The 22,694-nt window shown below is 37.7% G+C and overlaps 1 protein-coding gene across 3 annotated transcripts in view; it reads right to left on the bottom strand.

Moving 5' to 3' along the window:
• greb1 (growth regulating estrogen receptor binding 1) overlaps positions 1-19,232 on the bottom strand; it is a 51,295-nt gene extending 32,063 nt beyond the window's left edge. For all 3 annotated transcript variants that reach the window (XR_009328651.1, XM_059023631.1, XM_034005407.3), the window contains exon 1: positions 19,082-19,232. The gene's annotated coding sequence lies outside the window, so the exon portion shown is untranslated. The remainder of the gene's footprint in view (positions 1-19,081) is intronic.
• Positions 19,233-22,694: the final 3,462 nt, after the last annotated feature.

Genomic DNA, 22,694 nt, shown 5'->3' with positions numbered 1-22,694 from the left:
CTTTCTCAAATTATGTCTATTATGTTCCATTGTTACTGAGATTAAAGCATTATATTTTCTTGCTTAGCAACATAAAGTTTGGATTCATTTGTATATATTTTTGGAGCCTATTGTATACTTACAGGTCTGAATTTTAGGTTGCATGGGATAACCACCATTCTTTATTTTGTTTGTTTGTGATGCTGCCAAGTTATTCTTTGCTAAGCGATAAAAGCCCCAGAAATTCAGGAGGAATACACACGCATGCAGGTTTTCAAGGTCTTGACAATGAGTAAAGGGACAATATTTGAGCAAGTAAGCCAGCACTGGTTTTCCAAAAACTAAAACTAAAAAATATTTTTTATATTACAGGCCATGGATTACCAACTACCATGGTAACAAATGAGTAACAACCTAAATATTCCCTGTTTCCTGGTAACAACAAATCATGGCCTTTTTTCAGATTCATTTAAATTCTTCACAAAAAATACTACTTGTTCAGGGTTCTAGGGGGGTTCTATATTATAATAATTTAGCAACAAACAACTTTATTGATGGTTTGAAAAAATATGAATCATGTTTTTAATTTAAACCATGACGTAGTTTGAAAGCCTAAGCACTGAGGAAAGGTTATTGTCTGGCATCTGCTGCTGAGTCTAGAAAATGCCTAAGAACTACATGGGCAGAAATGTTACATTTTTTAAATGGTATTTCTTTAGTCTATTAATGAAGCTATCATCTCTGCATTTGCTGAGGTGATGCAAAATACATGTTACATTTTTTGGGGCTTGAAATATACATACTGTATAGTACAATAAAACCTGAAGAAGACATGAATATAACAGTCAACTGAAGTAAGCAGTCACCTGCTCTCACTTGATTGGTCTAGCAGTGGAGAAGGAAGCTGTCAGTGGATTTTGACTTTCTGATTAAAGAATATTGACAAGGTAGACAGTGGTGATCTACTATTGTCATTCATTTCCCTTTCATCCCATTTACAGACCAAAAACTTCCTTAAATCAATTAACTTTGTATTTGAAAAATAAATTCACTTATGCCATTTTTGCAGCTGGCACCCAGTACAATTTGTATTTGAATTACTGCTGCACCATAATATATATATATATATATATATATATATATATATATATATATATATATATATATATATATATATATATATATATATATATATACAGACGTGCTCAAATTTGTTGGTACCCCTTTACAAAAAACGAAGAATGCACAATTTTCTCTGAAATAACTTGAAACTGACAAAAGTAATTGGCATCCACCATTGTTTATTCCATATTTAATAGAAATCAGACTTTGCTTTTGATTTTTTATTCAACATAATATTGTAAATAATAAAACAAATGAAAATGGCATGGACAAAAATGATGGGACCGCTAACCTAATATTTTGTTGCACAACCTTTAGAGGCAATCACTGCAATCAAACGTTTTCTGTAGCTCTCAATGAGACTTCTGCACCTGATAACAGGTAGTTTGGCCCACTCTTCCTGAGCAAACTGCTCCAGCTGTCTCAGGTTTGATGGGTGCCTTCTCCAGACTGCAAGTTTCAGCTCTTTCCATAGATCCGATAGGATTCAGATCAGGACTCATAGAAGGCCACTTCAGAATAGTCCAATGTTTTGTTCTTATCCATTCTTGGGTGCTTTTAGCTGTGTGTTTTGGGTCATTATCCTGTTGGAGGACCCATGACCTGCGACTGAGACAGAGCTTTCTAACACTGGGCAGTATGTTTCGCTCCAGAATGCCTTGATAGTCTTGAGATTTCATTGTGCCCTGCACAGATTCAAGGCACCCTGTGCCAGGCGCAGCAAAGCAGCCCCAAAACATAACTGAGCCTCCTCCATGTTTCACTGTAGGTATGGTGTTCTTTTCTTTGAAAGCTTCATTTTTTCATCTGTGAACATAGAGCTGATGTGACTTGCCAAAAAGCCCCAGTTTTGACTCATCTGTCCAAAGGACATTCTCCCAGAAGGATTGTGGCTTGTCAATATGCATTTTAGCAAATTCCAGTCTGGTTTTTTTATGTTTTTCTTTCAAAAGTGGAGTCCTCCTGGGTCTTCTTCCATGGAGCCCACTTTCGCTCAAAAAGCGATGGATGGTGCGATCAGAAACTGACGTACCTTCACCTTGGAGTTCAGCTTGTATCTCTTTGGCAGTTATCCTTGGTTCTTTTTCTACCATTCGCACTATCCTTCTGTTCACTCTGTGGTCGATTTTCCTCTTGCGGCCGCGCCCAGGGAGGTTGGCTACAGTTCCATGGACCTTAAACTTCTTAATAATATTTGCAACTGTTGTCACAGGAACATCAAGCTGCTTGGAGATGGTCTTGTAGCCTTTACCTTGACCATGCTTGTCTATTATTTTCTTTCTGATCTCCTCAGACAACTCTCTCCTTTGCTTTCTCTGGTCCATGTTCAGTGTGGTGCACACAATGATACCAAACAGCACAGTGACTACTTTTCTCCATTTAAATAGACTGAATGACGGATTACAAGATTGGAGACATGTGTGATACTAATTAAAGAAACTAATTAGTTTGAAATATCACTATAATCCAATTATTTATTATCTTTTCTAAGGGGTACCAACAAATGTGTCCAGGCCATTTTAGAATATCTTTGTAGAATAAGCAATAATTAATCTCTTTTCACAGCTTCTTTGCTTTATTCTATGACATACCAAAGGCATGCAAGTATACATGATAAAATAGCTTTTAATTTCATCACTTTTCAGGAGGAATGAAGCATTATTTCAATGAGCTGTAAGGGTACCAACAAATTTCAGCACGTCTGTATATATATATATATATATATATACAGTGCAGTCCATTTATAAGAATCACATCTGTCCCGGATGATTTGATTCTTAGATGCAGTTGATTCTTAAAAGCTCTCCCCCCCCCACCCCCCACCCCACCCCCCACCGTGCTGCGTATATCACACAATAACAGTGCTGTACTCACTCTACTTTCCCTCTAAGAATTTAATTTCGTTAGCCACTGTGGCTAAAGTAACTTAAGTTTTTCTAGTATGGCTAAAAAATGTTAAGCCACTTAACAATACTGTAAACAGGTTAAACATACTGATTCACAAGGCAAAAAGACGTGTATTTTACTTGAAAATACGTAGACATTTAAATGCCAGATCCTACCCTTTACAATACACATAAACAGTATATTTAAAGTGCACTATAACTCTGATTTCCATTTAATCAATGCCAAACTTAGTCCCACATGAAAAAAATATCATTACAGATTTTCTAAATTCTGAATAGGTTTGCAGAGATAATCATGTACTGCATAATCCTTTACATTATTTGGACTGTGATGTTAACATTAATGCCTCCCTGACCAACTGCAGCTCTAGTTACACAAGCTTGTACTAATGTGATTAATAATAGTAGTAGGATTGTACAGACATTACTGTGTTTAAAAAACTTTTTTTTTTTTTACCGTTTTCTTTCACCTGGGATTACTGATAGTAATATTGCACTGATTTTATTCTTGTAAGCAGATTGCTTGATTCTTACAAGCGAATTATTTTAGCATGGTTAGTATAGGAATGATTTTGTCCCAGTGGTTTTGGTCAGTATATGCGGTTGATTCTTATATCAGTGATTCTTATAAACGGACTGCACTGTATAATGGAAAGCCAGGGCATTCTAACTCAGACATAAAACTCGCTCCTCTTTATTAATATTATGAGTGGCTAAATAGCCATTTACTTTTCATGGTTAGCACCTTGGGTACCACACTGCAATTAAATAGCTTTTTTAGCTTAATCTTTCACATTACTGCATAGTAGTCACAAATGACTTTGTTTTGACAGAAGAGATGAATATAACAAGGTAATAAAAAGCTCACATGATTAAATGGTTTTGTTGATTAAGATATTACATTTTTAGAAGTAAAGTTTTCAAGAAATTTGTACAAATGATAAATTTCCACTGGGGTATGTAAACTTTTGACTTCAACTATATATATATATATATATATATATATATATATATATATATATATATATGAAAGCTCCCCCTCCTCCCCCTCCCCTCCTCCAATTCCACCAAAACAGATAGAAGAAGCATCCGTATGGAGTGAGAGGTCGAGAGGGCAGAAATGAAGTCATCGTAAAACAGAGAAAGGCTGTTCCAGTGCTGTAGGAGAGAGGACCACATCCCAATGTCTTTCCAGGCTTCAGCTGTAATATTAATGTGAGAGTTGAGATTTTTAGCTGTTGTAGAGAGAGCAAGAAGACGAGGAATACATTTCCTACCTTGAAGAATGATGCTAACTGCAAAATTGAAATGTCCCAGGGGTGGAAGAAGGTTCAGTTTAGAAATGGAATGGTTGATCTCAAGGGATTGAATGAGAGAGCGAATGCATCCCAGTTTATCGGGAGGCAGTCGAGCTTCATATCGGATAGTATCCAAAGTTATTCCTAGGAACTCAAGAGCGTGAAGTGGACTGATGGTTTTCTCCTCTGAGAGGGGGACGTTAAACTGCTAAGAGAGGTGCTGATGGAGGAGATATAAGGAGAAAGTCGTCCAATAAGGCAGCAGAAAGGGGATGGGATTAATATTGAGTAGAATCCAGCAGAGGGCTTTGGAGATGGAATCAAAGATCTTAGGGCTGCTGCGGCATCCGAAAGTTAGTTTAGTAGCAAAGTAAAATTGCCCCTTCCAACAAAAAGATGACAGAGAGAAGGGAGTATAGGTATAACTTTGGAGGCATCGGAAATGTCTGCTTTAGCTAACCAGGAACCCTGTCCAGATATTCTGATGGAATGGATAGCAATGATGTAATGAAGAGAAAACTGATCAGAGGGAATGAGAGAATTAATGCTGCTGATAGAAGATCCGCAAGGGGCAGAGTGTTCAATGACGAGGCACTTCTTGTCTGAAATTTTCCTTATGGCTACTCCAATAGGACTGATTCAGAATTGAGGGAAGGGAGGGCCCTCTATGAATCCATTTGAGATCTCATAATTGATGAGAGAATCGATGTCTTCTGGTTCTATAGCAGATTGGAGGTTTTTACAAGCACTAGAGGAAGAAGGGATGGATTTTAAACCAGTAGAAAATAACATTAGTAAGACCAGAAATTAGATAATTAACAAAAAAACGATCAGGGTGATATTGAAGAGCATCCGATAGAGCTGGGATGTTGATAGGGGTAGAGGCGATTAGTAATGATGAATGTCATTTAGATGAAATTTGAATGAGCATCGCTAAAGAAACTGCACATATGTAAAAAACAGCATCCTTTGGAAATGCAGAATGAGGAATTTAAATTATTGTACAGCTGTCTGCCGCCGGAATATTTGAAGGGTCTTCCATGAGAATCTTTGCTTGTTGAAAAAGCAGGCATTGCTGAAGAAGAAATAGGAGAAACTGCAGATGCACGATTCCTAAAAAAAGGAGTGCTGTCAAGAGCAGGGGAAGAATAATTTGAGGCTGATGAGGAGGCTGCTTTTGGACACAGAGAGGTAGAATGGGCAGCAGAAGCACAAACTCCGCAAGCGTTAGCACGGAGACCACTGAAGAATCCATTAAAGATAAAAAATGATACAGCCATATCTGACTGAGAGATCAACAATGTTAAATAAATATGAGTCCAGTTCTTGTCGTCGGTGAGCATAAACTTCACAAAAGACATCACGAAAAACAGAAAATGCAAACACAAATTCTCCAAGAGTACATTTTTTTACACAGCCAAGGATCCTGAGATTTTAGAGTAACAAACATAAAAACATAAGAACATAAGAAAGTTTACAAACGAGCGGAGGCCATTCGGCCCATCTTGCTTGTTTCGTTGTTAGTAGCTTATTTATCCCAGAATCTCATCAAGCAGCTTATTGAAGGATCCCAGGGTGTCAGCTTCAACAACATTACTGGGGAGTTGGTTCCAGACCCTCACAATTCTCTGTGTAAAAAAAATGTCTTCTATTTTCTGTTCTGAATGCCCCTTTATCTAATCTCCATTTGTGAGCCCTGGTCCTTGTTTCTTTTTTAAGTGATGAAGTCAAGGCAACACTCCTGTTCACTGATACTGTGATACTGTGATACTATACACCATCATAAAGATAAACAGCATGTGCATCCCAGAACGATTCTGATAGGATTATACATGTATCACATTTCTGTAATCTGAGAAGCACAATTACACTAGTGAAAGGTAATATATATATATATATATATATATATATATATATATATATATATATATATATATATATATATATATATATATATATATATATATATATATATAACTATATTTTATATTTCATATTAGCCAGCAATGGAAGAATACCATCTTCAGGCTGTGTTGTGGCAAAACTATGACAGAATGTCAGCAAGACTGATGTGCCGAGTGAACTAGCCAACATTTTAATGATTGCCATTAATTATAATTACGCACTGATTGTCTGTCTGTTCGTCCAAGCTCTTATTTCTTATTACACTGTAGGTAGACCGTTCGGATTGCATTTCAGTATAATCAGATAGAACTGTTGTTTGTATACATTTAACATTTGTAGGTTAATGTAGTCTGACATTACTAGGATCCTACTTACTGCATGTGTGAGTGCTGTTTTTTTACAAACACCTTTAAAAAATAAGCAGTTCTTCCTAAATGCAGCGCTGCTTTTTCCTTAAATAAAAATGAATAGTACTGGTTTAGCTAAGATTGGGATCTCAGCCTCTTGGCTGGCATATAATTCATATTTTTCTTATCTCTCTGACCTTGTCCTAATTTCGAAATGCTGATTTTTCCATGGTACATGAGGGTATTAAGCTGTTAATATTGTAGCGATCTCGGTTAACGCAGACAGGCGCATCACACAGGGCGAGGCAATCCACACACAGGCAGAGGGCGGGCGTGAACTCTGGACCTCTCGCATTAAAGCATAGCGCCAATACCGCTGTACAAAAGAGCCGGCTCCATTGCAAGGAGCGTATATCGGGCTTATGTCTTCATGTGTGATTACACCACCTACCAGCCCTGCTGCTGCCTTCCCCCGTGCACGCTACAATATAATAATATTTTTCATTATTTATTAATTTTATGTCAGATCATGACTTCCAGTTTACTGTACCGTGTGGTGTCGCTGCCACACCCTAGTGTCGGGAAGCCCTAACTACATCAGTTCGAAGTATTTCGTTTTTTTCTGGGGGTGGTCTTTTTCTAGTTATTTCCCATGTGCCACATGTTCCCCCGTGAACGCTACACTCTCCCCTGTCAGCCTCACGTCTCATGTAGTGATCTCAGTTAACGCTGGCGGGAACTGAGGTTTGCCACAATATCAACTGAAAAGATCCCAGTGCACCCTAAACTCTCAGCAATAAATAACAACTGTTCATCTGCCCAGCACAAAACAGAAGTAAAAGCAGCATGACAAGCAGGTGGTGAGGACTTTCATCCTTTCATTTTCTTTGCTCGGGATCTCTAGTCTATTGTTCTGTGTTTATGATGTAGCCTTTAAATTACTGAGACGCTATCTGTGTGCATATCGCTGAGTCAATACTGGTGGTATATACCAGTACATGGATGTAATTAAAATGTGTCGTTTTCCAAATAAACTTGCATTGGGGAAAGTAGGGCAGTAAATATTTGAGCTTTTTTTTTGCGATAAAAGTAACAGAATAAAGTTCACATCTGTAAAAGTATAGTTGTGGTTGTCAGTCACAGTCCAAGTCACATACCACAAGGATTTTTTTTTGTACTATTAATGCAACTTTATTTTAAAATAAATACATACATTCTTAAGTGCAGTTTTAATTACTTGCTTCATTTCAAATTGTCATTCAAACCAGAACAGTTTTTGAGATGAAACACAGTTTTTGACTGTATGGAGGAAAACCAAAATATTCCACTAAGGTTAAAGAGGAGAATATTTAGAAGCAAGGAAGAAATGTTTTATGAATGCAAAAATGTGATTAATCCACACAGGCTTTTTAAAACATGCTGCAATTAAGTGTGAGTCAATGTTTTGTGAACAGGGGCCAGTAAGACTGAAGACAAAGATGAAATTGCAAAGCACATTGCACACTGTAATTACTTACAATCAATTAAACTTGTTGGACCATATTTACAAAACAATTACCCATGTGCTATTTACTGTAAAATGGAAAATTAACTACTGCCCAGTTGTAGCAAGAAACAACGAAAATAGATGTTGTAAACCTTAAATCAAGTTTCTGAAAGCTTGATAATATATGTCAATGGTTATTTTCACCTCCTCCACCAGAGCCTCCCTTTAGGGCACAAAGGGGTTGGAGCCCTGGGGAAACCAGAAGAAATAATAAAGAGTAGGCAAACTGTTGAAAAAACAAATGTTATTCATCTGCTGGGCTTGTTGGATTAATAGCCCAGTGCAGCAAGCTCTGCATCATGCTTTCCCAGTGCTTTTCTCTCTGCAAAGAAGGCTATTACATAGCAGGAGGCCAAAGGACAAGGCTAGATAACAGCATTTGGACATTGCTTTGATGTCCACAGGCATCGCCCCTCACCTACAACTCAATGGAAACAAAAGAGCTCTCAAAGTCTGCCAGTGAGCCCAGCCATTCTTCTCACCACCTTTTGACATCCTCAGGCCCCTGGATTCTGACCTCTGCACTCTGACACAAAGATCGCAGTCGCATTGGAAATTCTTTTCAACATTTAGCCAATACGCCTGGGATATTTTTTTTTTTTTTAGAATAGCTTTGTTTGCTGATGTACCAGCTGGGCTTAGTGTGGCCTGAGGTATAGTCTACACAATTAAAATAAATTGCACCCTGTCTCTGTCTTCAGATGTTGAAGACTTTTTTTTTTATTTGCCTTTTTACCATTTCTTTCCAGGACTTGAAACACAAAAATAAAAACATAGAAATATTATCTAATTGTATTTTTGTAATCCTTCTTAGCAAAATACCTCATCTAGTGAAAATATGAGCAATAGGCAGTTGCTTATCACTTTGTTTTTTAATCACTGGTCATTTTGCTGTTTACTGTTTGTAGTGTAATAAAAGTACATTTTGGAATGAATGGAGAAACTAGGACTGAAGTTGGTCAAAGCTACTCATGTGTGTTTCTAGCTGATAATGAATATGGTTTCTGTAAAGCTCAGCTGGTTTTTTAAGCTGGGTTTGAAATGGCACCAATTGTTGGCACATTCTTCAGCAACTGCAGCCCTGGCCACATGCAGCCCTGGCCACATGCAGCCCTGACCTACAAAGACCCTGTGGCTTGTTTTCTTTCAAGGATAGTGTTGCTGTTCATCCATAAGCGGACGGGGTTATGAAGCCCTTAAATTAGCTATTATACAATTGGATATGAAGTAGCTGTGAATGGGCTTTTCCAATATTTGTTTTTATTCCTGCTCCCAAAAATAAAAAACTGAAATATCTTGCTTGCATAAGTATTCAACCCCTGTGCTGTGGAAGCTCCCAGTTTACACCGATGAAAGAAATTGCCCTAACGAAGACACAATTACCTTACCATTGGCCTCCACCTGTGAACCATTAAAGTTGCTGTCACATTTTCTGGATAAAAACTCCACTGTTGAAGAATCATTGGTCAGGCTGTGAATCTGAAGGAAAATGAAGACCAAAGAGCATTCTACAGAAGTTAGAGATAAAGTAATACAAATGTATAGATTAGGGAAAGGGTACAAAATAATATCCAAGTGTTTGGGTATCCCAGTGAGCACAGTTGGATCAATAATCAGGAAGTGGAAGCTGCATCACACCACCCAGGCACTGCCAAGAAAAGGCCGTCCCTCAAAACTCAGCATTCAAACAAGAAGGAGACTTGTGAGAGAAGCCACAGAGAGGCCAACAATCACTTTGAAGGAGCTACAGAGTTCAGTGGCTGGGAGTGGAGTAATGGTGCACCAGTCAACCATATCAAGAGCTCTGCATAACACTGGCCTGTATGGGAGGGTGGCAAGAAAGAAGCCGTTACTCAAAAAGTACCATCTGAAAGCACATCTGGAGTTTGCCAGAAAGCATGAGAGTGACCCAGCTGCGATGTGGGAAAAGGTTTTGTGGTCAGATGAGACCAAGATAGAGTTTTTTGGCCAAAACTCAAAGCGCTATGTGTGGCGCAAACCTAACACTGCCCATGCCTCAAGACACACCATCCCTACAGTGAAGTATGGTGGTGGCAGCATCCTGCTGTGGGGATGCTTCTCATCAGCAGGGACTGGGCATCTTGTTAAAATTGAAGGAAGAATGGATGGAGCAAAATACAGGGAAATACTGCAAGAGAACCTGCTTCAGTCCGCTAAAAAACTGAAGCTTGGGAGGAAATTCACCTTTCAGCAGGACAATGATCCCAAGCACAAGGCCAAAGCAACACACGAGTGGCTCAAGAACAAAAAGGTGAATGTCCTACAGTGGCCCAGTCATAGTCTTGATCTCAATCCCACTGAGAATCTGTGGCACTATTTGAAAATTGCGGTTCACAAGCGTCGTCCAACCAACCTGAACAACCTGGAGCAAATCTGCCAAGAAGAATGGGCCAAAATCACTCCGACACTGTGTGCAAAGCTGGTACATACTTACCCCAAAAGACTTAAAGCTGTTATTGCAGCGAAAGGTGGCTCTACCAAATATTAATGTGTGGGGGTTGAATACTTATGCAAGCAAGATATTTCAGTTTTTTATTTTTCTTAAAAATATTTCCCAACATAAAACCAATGTCACCTTACAATAATTGATTTTGAGTTTCAGTGTTTTAAAATAAAATATCAAACAGAACGAAATTTCAATGTACCATTTGTAATTCAGTAATATGAAAGAATTGGTCAGGGGTCTGAATTGGTTAGGGGTCTATATATATATTTTTTTTTAAATTGTATTCTTTTACAAAATGGTGTAAATACAGGTGTAAATATTTATAATAAAATGTTTAAAACTGCAGAAATTACAGATATCTCTGGCTGTACCATCTAGAGTACCACCTACTCAAAGGATTATAAAGAGCTCTTGTTGCAATTAGAGACCATTGAAAGAGTTCACATACTATTGTTTTTCAAGACCTCCCAGAGCCGGGAGTGGGGATTTTCTGTTGCTACAGCTTGTCTTGCATGCAGCTTGTCCCTTTCAAACTATTGCTTAACATCTAACAGCTAACTGCTCTGCAATTGGTTCACAGCAGTTATACCTTCCAATCAGTATGCCATAGACTGTAAAAATATGAAAGAACACAAGAAACACATTACTTGCTTAATGCTGTGTGATTCGCATTACAGTGACATGTTTAAAAACTTGAACCCCATTACTTTGGATTCTTCATATATCAAACACCAAGGTGGTCCCTACACTGAAGAATCCAAACACCAAGGTGGTCCTTATATTGAAAAATCCAAACACCAAGGTGGTCCCTACCTTGAAAAATCCAAACACCAAGGTGATCCTTACATTGAAAAATCCAAACACCAAGGTGATCCCTACACTGAAGAATCCAAACACCAAGGTGATCCCTACATTGAAAAAGGTTGGGAACCACTGCCCTATAGAATTAACTAATTTTGCTTCATCAAGTCGAATGAAACTTGCTGAATAATGTTATGTTAACATATTGATTACACACTGCCTTGTAGTTTTCCATATACTTAACAAAAAACTGATGAAAATTGAAAAATGCATCATTTCGAAATCTAACATGAAATACTGTACTACTATTACGGCTTCTGGTAGACTTTTGCGATATCATTTTGTAGTTTATTTGATTACATGATGTTAAATAAAATATATCAAGGATGTTCATATAGTTTTTGTTTTGTTTTTGTTTTAATTATGTCTCCATCCTAAAATTCTAGGTGATGCAAAACTTTTGGCCATATACCAATCAGAAAGCAAATGTTGTCACAGATGTTGTCTTCGGATGAGACGTAAAACCGAAGTCCTATTGTAAGTGACTCATATTGTTGATAAAGTTGTTGATAAAGCACAGTTCACCCCCTAGTCTCTGTAAGTTGCTTTGGATAAAAGCATCTTCTAAAGATTAATTCATAACATGAGCATAGTGTTGAAAGTTGATTAGCGTTTCAATTTGACATGCATTGTACAGTATCTTTACTGCATTTGCCATTTGATTCTAGGACAATACAGTTTTGCAGTAAAATTTCCTGATTTATTATTCTTGAAAGACACAGCAGCAACCCTGATCTCAGCACCACATCTATAATGTCAGTTGTTAATTAGGTATGGGGATTTCCAATAAAACAATCAAATATTATTATTATTATTTGTTTATTTAGCAGACGCCTTTATCCAAGGCGATTTACAGAGACTAGGGTGTGTGAACTATGCAGCAGCTGCAGAGTCACTTACAATTACATCTCACCCGAAAGACGGAGCACAAGGAGGTTAAGTGACTTGCTCAGGGTCACACAATGAGTCAGTGGCTGAGGCGGGATTTGAACCGGGGACCTCCTGGTTATAAGCCCTTTTCTTTAACCACTGGACAACACAGCCTCCTAATACTCAAGCTTTACAAATGCTAGTCCATTGATGTGCTTACCTACTGAGGGAAAGCAAAATAAAGTAATTCAAATGCAGGGCAGTGGGTGGGTGGGGGGGGGTGACTGACATGCTGGCTCATAATTAGTGCAACCCCCCCCCCCTCCCCCCCCCCCCCCACACACACGATAAAGAAATGTGTGCCCCTTAAATGTTTCCTGGTAGAAGCCAATCCGTTCTGAAGGTTTCTTTAGAAATGCTGCTAGGAAATGTATTACTCCAATAATGTAATTTTGAGTATTCAAGTACACAGACTCACCCTTATTGTTCATTCAGTGCATAAGCAACTGTGTTTATAGTGTAAATTGATATCCACACTGCCTGTCTGGCATGGACACTTGTGAATGTTTGATGTTGTATGTCAGGAGTCTACCCACGCTATAAGCCTAGTTAAAATGACAGTATTTCAGCTTTAAAACTCAGATATTTTGTCTACCCTGAGCTGAATAAGGATATGACAGCAGTATAAGTGTCCTTGAAAAATATAAGCTTGATAGATAAAATCTTTGTTTTGCCTACCAGAGGGAATAACAAATGGGGCAGTTTACAAGCAAAAACTGAAAAGCGTGACAACAGATCTCTCGCGCTTTTATGGTCATGACAGTTCTGCTTCCACATTTACATGAGAGTTTATTTTAGAGAGAGAATTTAGTCGTCCAAATGCAAACAACCTCATTAATAAAAAAATAATAGGAGGGTTTATTTATAAATCACCAAACGCGCTGAAAAGAGATGCTACGCGATAAAGGATATCGTTCAAATAATGCACAGGGGTTTATATGAGGCTTTACGAGCTAGGCAGAGATGAAGAGAAGGTTACCCCCCATCTGTCTAGAATGCAAAGGGCTTGCAGTTAAAACGGTTCATGCTGCCAAGAAGAAGAAAATAATAATAGTTATTACTATTATTGTTTAGAATTAGTTGTTCTAGAAATGGTAGAAGTATCATGTGTACAAAAACCGACAGCACTCACCAATTCCCATTACTGCTTTTCTTATGCTTCTTAGGCTACTGATGTCCTTTCACACACCCATATATATTAGTCTTAGCCAACTGCATAACTGTTAATGTGCTAAACAAAAGGATTATGCATTCAATAATCACACATATGCGTTAATGTGGAACAAATATATTAAAAACAACTCATGATGTGTTGGTTTCAAACAAAGGTACTTTGTTGAAATATTAAAATTAATTATGCAGAAAATGTGGAAACTTATGCAAACGCTGTTAATATAATAAATACATAATTTGTGTGTATTTGCTAATTAGTTATAAGGGTATATAAAATCACAGGCCTACTTACAACATAGTTGCGACAAAAATGGATGGATGGAGAAGACGCAGACAAACACTGGCTAGATTAAGTCTTGTATGGGAAGAACTCCTTCAGTCCCATGCAATGGGTTTGCAGGAAAGGAATCGTATTGTGCGCAGAAATTCGGCGTGCAACGCAACCACCTCTTGGTGCTGTTGATCAGACGATGCTCCTGGATCAGCAGCTACAGCAGCTACAGCGTTCAAACCAACTTTAATTTAAAGAAGAACAGTTGTGAATTGCTTCACAGCTTTTGTTTTACATGTGAATCCTAAGAATAATATGTGAAAAACAAAACATATCGCATATGTGCACACACTTGCCTGACATGCATAAAATGGCTTGATATCCCCAACTATTTGTTTTTTCACAAATTATTCTTAGGCTTCACATGTAAAACAGAAGCTGTGAAACAATTCACATTTGGCATCCTTTAAATTAAAGTTGGTTTGAGCGCTGTAGCTACTGTGGTTGAGGAGATAAAGCCATTTTACGCGTATCAGGTAGGCTATGTGCGTATACGCGGTATGTTATTGTTTTTCACAATTTATTTGTTTGATTCACATGTAAAGGAGAGTTTGTGAAACAATTCACAATTGGTCTTCTTCACATTAAAGTTGGTTTGGACGCTCTAGCTACTGTGGTTGAGGAGATAAAGCCCTTTTACGCACGGCTGAGGCTAAGTGTGCGTATGTGCGGTATGTTATTATTTTCCATAAATTATTCTTAGGATTCACATGTAAAACAGAGACTGTGAAACAATTCACAATTGGTCTCCTTTAAATTAAAGTTGGTTTGAGCACTCTAGCTTCTGTCGTTGGTGAGATACAGCCATTTTCATTCATGTTGGGTTAGCTTGAGTCGAATATCAAACGAATATCAAACGTCAAGCTAACTTTACCGCGGTAGCATATTTTAGTTTAGAGAAGTAAATGACGGCTGGCGCAGTTACCATATTGTATTGATGGGGCTGGTATTTCACAGGACGTCTGGAATGATGAGGATTCCAGCAAATGGTCCGATGCCACTGCCACTGGCCGGTCACCCATTAACCAGTGCATTTCCAAAATTGGGACCTCGAGCTTTGACCGCAGGACTGTAGGTGTTTTCTCTCCTGTAGGTACAGATATTTCAGTTTCTTGAATTTATCTCGTACCTGCAGGAGCGTTCTTTTTATACCAAGTTCAACCAGAGCACCAGTAATACTGGTGAAAATGGTGGCATTTATTTGGCGAGGTCAATCCAGTTCATTCCTAACCCCCAGGTCCGCAATAATTTGGAGGAGGGAACGAGTTTCCTCATCCGTCCAGCGGACCTGGTGTTGCTGCTGTCAGAAGGGGTGGAAGCTTGAAACATCCTGCGGGAAGAAAGCTACATTATTCATAGTATTATTATTATTATAATAATGCTGGTCATAACGATCTATTAGTTCTCATGCATCGTTCATAATACACTGAAATTAATAAATAATGGTATCAATCAACATCTCTATATGCAATTTATATATAATTTAGCCGCGACCCTCATCAGGAGAAGCGGATTGATAATAATGGATGGATGGATATTTAACTGATTTGTATTAGTAAGACTGGGATAAGGAAAATCTTACTTACGCTACAGAGAAGGACAGAAAGACCGTATCTCAGAGAAGAGCGTTCTTTTACATAGGGGAAGTGGAGGAGGTATCGTGTTATTTCATGAAAGTCTATCGTTAAGTATTTTGCACGACTGTGGAGTTTGTTGCTATGGGACTAATTAGGCCAATTTACCGTGTTTTACCAAAGTGTAATGACACTTAAGTCACACACTTCTTTTGCCGTGCACTTTTGGAACGAGCACAATCATGCGTCATTTGCACGTGACACGTCATGAATGCACTATAGTAGCGCGATTAAAACTTGCATGTAAACACCGCCAAAGTGAAATCTGGCTAATTATTAAAAAGGTGAGGAACCACTTTTCATCTGTGACTAACTCCCCTAAAGCAGGCCATAATGCATACAGTATATTTTTAACATGCAAATGAGTCATTTAGTAACCATGTAAATGAGCTCTCAAAAAAGTATTTTAATATCCAGGCAACCTACATCCAATTCCTGACATTTACTTCAGTTTAACTTTGTATTTATGCTTTTAAAAATATTACACTTAACTAAGCCAAACAGCAGCCTACAATTGCTTTTAGCAATCAACATATGCGTCACACACCATTTGAAGTTTATGATTCTCAACTCTGAGTCGATCATGTCATTTTAGCACTTAATAGTTCAGAAACAGGCTGCTATATATTGACTATACATTAACAACAAACTAAACATTCCTAACACTGGTTAGGAAGCTAGTTATTCAAATGTATAAACAAAGGTAATAAAAAGTAAATTCTTCAATTACAGCACAATAAAGCAGCCCTCTTCCATGCTGCATCACAGCTCTTAAGAGTTCCTTTATACTTTATGTTGTGGACAGACACTGAATGACTCTGTTTAATATTTACATTGAAATTGACACTCTGTTCAGACAGCATTTGCAGGACCTGTGACCCAAAATGTAGGAGGAGGCTACTTTGTGATGTGGTAAAAATTAGATAAAAGTTTAACTAAGCAACAATTGGATACTGAAGTCAATTGAGATAGTAGCCTGGATCTAAAATTGCATACTACAACTTCAACTACATATGAAATGCAATTTAACAGAGCAATGGTTGAAGTTAGTGAAGAAATCACTTAACTATTTCAGTGACGCTTAAACGTGTGACTACGCTCTGCCATTGTTTGTATTAAATACACCAGCTTCACTTATGTGGGCAAACGTCACAGTGTATTTATGCATGTTGTCCAACAAAGGTTTGCATATCTGAAATGTTTACTATCTCAATTACGTTTAACTTGTTTCTTTACTGAATGCACTGACTGTTGACTGGAATAATTGTGATACTGTTACAACCAATGGAAAAAATGCCATTTTGATTTACACTTCTTCTTCAGACATACTATGTTTCTGACATCAACAATGAGTGAAAGTGTTTATGACTGGGACATAGTCACAAAGCATTTGCCAAAGTGCTAAGTTTACACCAGTTTTTTTTTCCTAAAAAGAAAACAACATTGATCCCAAACAAACACATACCTCAAAAGTTTATTATAGGAGCTCCTACTTGTTTCTTACTTGATGGTTATTCTTAGTTTAGTAAAAAAACAACCAGTATGTTTTTCCCTTTACCAAAAAGTGTGCAAATATAGCACGACGGTTAATGCTTTGTTAATGCTCTATAAAGTTGTAGTCAAAAGTTTACACCAAATTTTCTACAAATTTCTCGAAAACAAATAATGTTAGGAAAAACCTTTTGTAAAAAAGTTTTGCCTTTGTGGATGAGGAAAAAAGTTACAAGAAATAGATGTCTACAATTATTTATTTCAGCAATTATTTTGGAAAATTCCAAAAATGCTATTTCAAATGTATTCATACCCTTTGATGCTATGATAGTATTGTCTACAAGGCGCTAGAAATTTCAATATGATAATGCAGAACCTAATTCTAGAAAAGTCTAGAAAATGCTGGATTGTAGGTGAACATTCTTAAGATTTACAAGCATTTGAGTATCCCAATATATACTATTGTTTCTATTATCAAGAAGTACAAGACTCATGGTACTGTCACACTGCTCCCTCGGTCTGGAAGAAAGAAGGTTCTTTCACCAAGAACAAGTAGAATAATTATGAGGAAGGTTAATAACAATCCAAGATTGACTGCCAAAGATATTCAAAGTGAATTGGCTGCAAGTGGGACTGGGGTTTCCATTTCATGGTGAAGGTCTCAATGGTCGCAGGCCAAGGAAAACATCACAAGGAAAATCGCTTAAAGTTTGCAAAAATGGCATTTGAATGATGGCTATGAGTTCTGGTCAAAGGTTTTGTGGAGTGATGAAACAAAAATCAAGCTATTTGGTCACGCTGATAGTTGTTATGTTTGGAGAAAGTCTGGTGAGGCGTAAAAAGAAAAGAACACCATACCTACTGTTAAGCATGGAGGTGGTAATATCCTTCTATGGGGCTGTTTTTACTAAATTTCGTTTGAATACATGGTCAAATAGATTCCATAGCATACCAAAAGATATTGGCCAATCATTTGAAATTCTCCGCTACAAAACTTGGTTTAAAGCACAACTGGACGTTCCAACACGATAACAATCCAAAGCAGACATCAAAATCTACTTCAGAATGGTTAAAGAAGAATAAAATCAAGGTTCTGGAATGGCCTAGTCAAAGTCCCGATCTAAATCCGATTGAGAATCTTTGGTATTAGTTGAAGAAGGCTGTGCAAGAGAAGTCCTCGGAATTTGAATGAACTGGAACAATTTTGCATTGAAGAATGGTCAAACAAGGTTATTATTGCTAAAGGTGCCTCAACTAGCTATTTTCCATCATCCACAAAAGCAAAACTTTTGCTACAAAAGATTTTTCCTATAATTATTTGTTTTAGAGAAATTTCTAGAATGTATAAATGTGTATAATATATATATATATATAAGAAAACAATAAACACATATCTCTTCTGAACACTACCACTTGTTTAATCTTTGAATGTAATGTGGGTTGTCATTAGAAACAATCGAAGGTTTATGCTTCACTTCCTCCAGCAATTGCAACATTCCAGGGGGTTGCTAAAAAAAAACGTGCGGCTGCACTCCACAAACTGCTAGAGTGAACCATTCTACACTTAAACTAAGCAACAATAGCTATTCTATAATACAAATGAATCGTAAATAGTCACTGAACCTAACAAAATGGGCTGTTTATTTATTTATTTATTTATTTGCGTGTGTATAACTGAAAGTGCCAGTGTAAGCATAACAAAACAGCTGTCATAAAAATAAAAACGTAGGTTATCTTGATTAGTAATACTGACTGCATGTGCATCAGACTGAACGTAACACGGTGCAGCACCATACGTTTTTCTTAATTATGTGCCAAGAAATTACTTTAAGAATAGCAAAATACCCGCATTGTGCACCAGCATCTAAACATTAAAAGTCGATATGTTTTTTCTACGTTAAAGAGACGAAAACACTATAAAAACATGATTGTGGTCTACGGTGTTTTATACTCGTTAGCTTTAGTTCTACAAACTCTTGTTTTTTCGTTCTGGCATAAAACAAGACCCCTGGGGATACTTTGCATTACTTCATACCACACTGTGGGATTTAATCAATTTAACAAACTGATGTGTAAAAACAGCATCTTACCTCGGCATCAATTGGATCTACTCTGGTTGCACGGAAATATCCTCTGGTTTCGTACTGAATGTATAATGTATCATTTAAAACGCATCTGAGAGGCACCACGGTCGTGTCATCGCTACGCTCTGCTGTACTGAGAAGTAAGCCAAGCAGTGTCTTCAACTTTCGTCTGCACAGACACTTCCCCCACCCTGCGCTGTAAATAGTATCACCCTCATTAATCAAACCCGAAGAGCCCACTGTCAGTAGGGACTGTTGAATACACAGTAACAAAACTTGTTTAAAACATTCGCCATAACATTACAGAATTAATATACACATTTACATTTTGTTGTCAGTGTGTTTTTTTTTACATATTGCCCTGCATTTGTATCCTTTTTATATATGTTTTTAAATTATTATTATTATTATTATTATTATTATTATTATTATTAATTGTTTGCACTTTTTTCATCTTTTACCCAGCAGACTGATTCTATGCTGTACCATTCCAACAGTTTATCATAGAGCAGACATGCCATGGTAAAAGCATAGTGAAGTGTAGTAAAACCTGGTAATGCATGCTAAAAGACAGACATGTGGACAACTGTCGATGTTTAAAGAAAAACATTAAGCCAATTAAGGACACGTCATTAGTTCAGGTAATTTGCTTAATAAATTCACTTATTACAGCATACTGCATACTCATGAAATGAAAAGTGTTTCTAAATATATTAATATATTAATACAAGTTTGTAAACGTAATATGGAAGAAAACAATTGTGTAAACGCTTTACTGTATCAAAACTGTTAATGCAGCTGTTCTAGGGTGCCCAGACGTCCGGTTTTAGCTGGGACAGTCCCAGTTTTCCATCAAAAGTCCCTCTCGACATTTTGCTCAAAATCTGTAAAAAGTCACGGTTTTCGTCCACTTCCGGTAGCGTGACACACTCAAAATACCTTTTGTCAAAATAACGTAAACAACCGCGTTAGTTTATGGCACCGGCAAACAAAATAAAAAAAAAAAAACGTACTAGGGTAATAAAGAACATTGTTTTTATAAAGTGATTAACACCAACACAGTATTTATTCCTCAGTGAGCCATGTGTTTTAATTTAGTTTATATATTCAATATGAATCCAGAATTGTGTGTAATAGGATCATTTCGCAGTTGTTCAGCTCTGGTGGGATTTAACCCAGACAGAGCAGCCAGAGGTTGCAATCACATCAACAATGTCAATAAGTAAAACCTGATGCAGAAAGAAAGAAAAATGCCAAAAAATCATGTATTTTTAATCAATCTAGAACAGTTGGACCAGCTGTGGACACTGCTGACCAAATTCCTGGACATCTTCGCCGCTCGCCCTGAGGAAATTGGCCGCACTTATCTAGTACTAACATTTTATTGACACTGGGGATGCCCGCCCCATTCGCCAAAATACAATGATACCATCTGCTTGTAGGCTGAAGAAATATTGAAATTGCTTAAGTGCTTTTTTCTCTTTCGAAATATTGTTTAACTACCAATTGTGTATTTTGATCTTTGTCCTTAATTAGTGGCTAATGTTCACTAAATGCTTGTATTTAACCTGTTTTCTTGAATGATCTTATGTTAAGTGTAGGGTTCCAATATATTAACAGTCACTAGTAATATTAAAAAAATACAGTTTACGTGATTTACAATTATTGGTCAGCTGATATCCTTCTTCTCCACCTGTCCTTGGAATTAACTTTTTTTCTCTTGTCCAGAGATGTATTTCACACAACAAACAGTACATGCTGTCCAGATCCACAGAGTACACTCTGTGCATAGAATGTTCTGTTCTGAGCTGTGTGGTGCCCTCTTCTGGTCATAGGGTTTTAGAATATATCCTGCTGCCCATTAAGAACTAAGTATGAACGTCAGATGAGGTAATGAAATGGTGCGAACCATATTCCTATACAGTGTAGGAACAACTGAGTAGTTTCCAGTCCTAAATATTATTTAAGTTCGGAGAGGAGGACTTACTATGAACACCCCCACTAGACATAAGGAAAGTTCAATTAATAGCAGCAGTTTATATAATACAGAAATATCAAAGAACAGAAATGTAAAAAGTCAGAAATTAATCTTAACATGTACAATTAATAGTATCAAACCTTCAATCTAAATATACTTGTCTGTAGATAGCGGGCCCTGTATTCAGAAATAATAAGTTGTGTGCCTAAATGTCTAAATGTACACCTACAAATAAGTGTGCACGTAAAACAGCGATATGTTCAAAACATGACAAAGTTTAAATGGGCGCTTTGCTCCCCTTTGCCTGCAAGCACGTCATGGTTTTCTGTGCTGACAAACTGGAGGATTGCCTGCAAGCACAGTCAAAAGCCATTCTCAAACACACAAAAGTAAGTACAGCATTTTTTTTTTTAACTTTGGCTGGGTTTACATGCACGTGAAAATCGACTCTGCAGTCATGACTGTGCGACGTTGTCACGCGAATACATAGTGAAACAGCAAAAGTACGTCCTTTGGTCAGCGCGACTTTCAGGGCAGGGTCAATCGCTTTGTCATGATAAAAAAAAATAGCTTTAAAAACCCATTTAAACCACAGCAGGAATCGTGCTTGAAATTTTTCCTCAGACCAAACCAGAGAGAGAGAGAGAGAGAAAATGTAAACCTCTCGTATAGCCTATTACACCATGTAACAATTTTTTTTTTTTGGTTCCTGGGTAATAAGTGTTATTTCCTAATTGCTTATGCCTCAATAGTATAGAAAATGGCTATTATTCCCCACAAACTTTGCTTTTGTGACCAGGACAGTGATATTTTGAAATTTACCTATTTCCAGTGAGAAAACGGGCGAATTTGTGTCTTTTCGTTCACATAAAGTCAGAAAAAAACAACATATGAATCCAAATTAACATGTATTTATACTAAAGTAATACAAAAATGACTACAAAAGATTTAGAAGTGAGTAGTTTTTCGAGATTTACGATTATACTGTAAATCACTTTCACGAATCAGCCCCCAAATGTAGTCTCCCATCATGTTCTCGTTATACTGTCCTTGGTAGCGGCGTTCAAAGTCCAGTATATCCTGGTGGAAGCGCTCGCCTTGCTCCTCCGAGTACGCTCCCATGTTCTCCTTGAATTTATCAAGATGAGCATCAAGGATATGGACTTTGAGGGACATCCTACAGCCCATTGTGCCGTAGTTCTTCACCAGAGTCTCAACCAGCTCCACATAGTTTTCGGCCTTGTGATTGCCCAGGAAGCCCCGAACCACTGCAACAAAGCTGTTCCAAGACGCTTTCTCCTTACTAGTGAGCTTCTTGGGGAATTCATTGCACTCCAGGATCTTCTTTATCTGTGGTCCGACGAAGACACCGGCTTTGACCTTTGCCTCAGACAGCTTAGGGAAGAAGTCTTGAAGGTACTTGAAGGCTGCCGACTCCTTATCTAGAGCTCTGACAAACAGTTTCATAAGGCCCAATTTGATGTGCAGTGGTGGCATCAGCACCTTCCGGGGGTCCCAGCCGTACTCATCATACTTCAAGGCGTCCAGCAAGGTCTTGAGGCTGTTGTAATCCTTTTTGAGGTGCACCGAGTGAGCCAGGGGAAGAGACGGGTACTTGTTACCATTATGGAGCAGCACGGC

This window comes from Acipenser ruthenus, chromosome 5 (assembly GCF_902713425.1).
Source record: "Acipenser ruthenus chromosome 5, fAciRut3.2 maternal haplotype, whole genome shotgun sequence".
Taxonomy (NCBI): domain Eukaryota; kingdom Metazoa; phylum Chordata; class Actinopteri; order Acipenseriformes; family Acipenseridae; genus Acipenser; species Acipenser ruthenus.
This window is presented reverse-complemented; position numbering and strand designations above follow the sequence as displayed.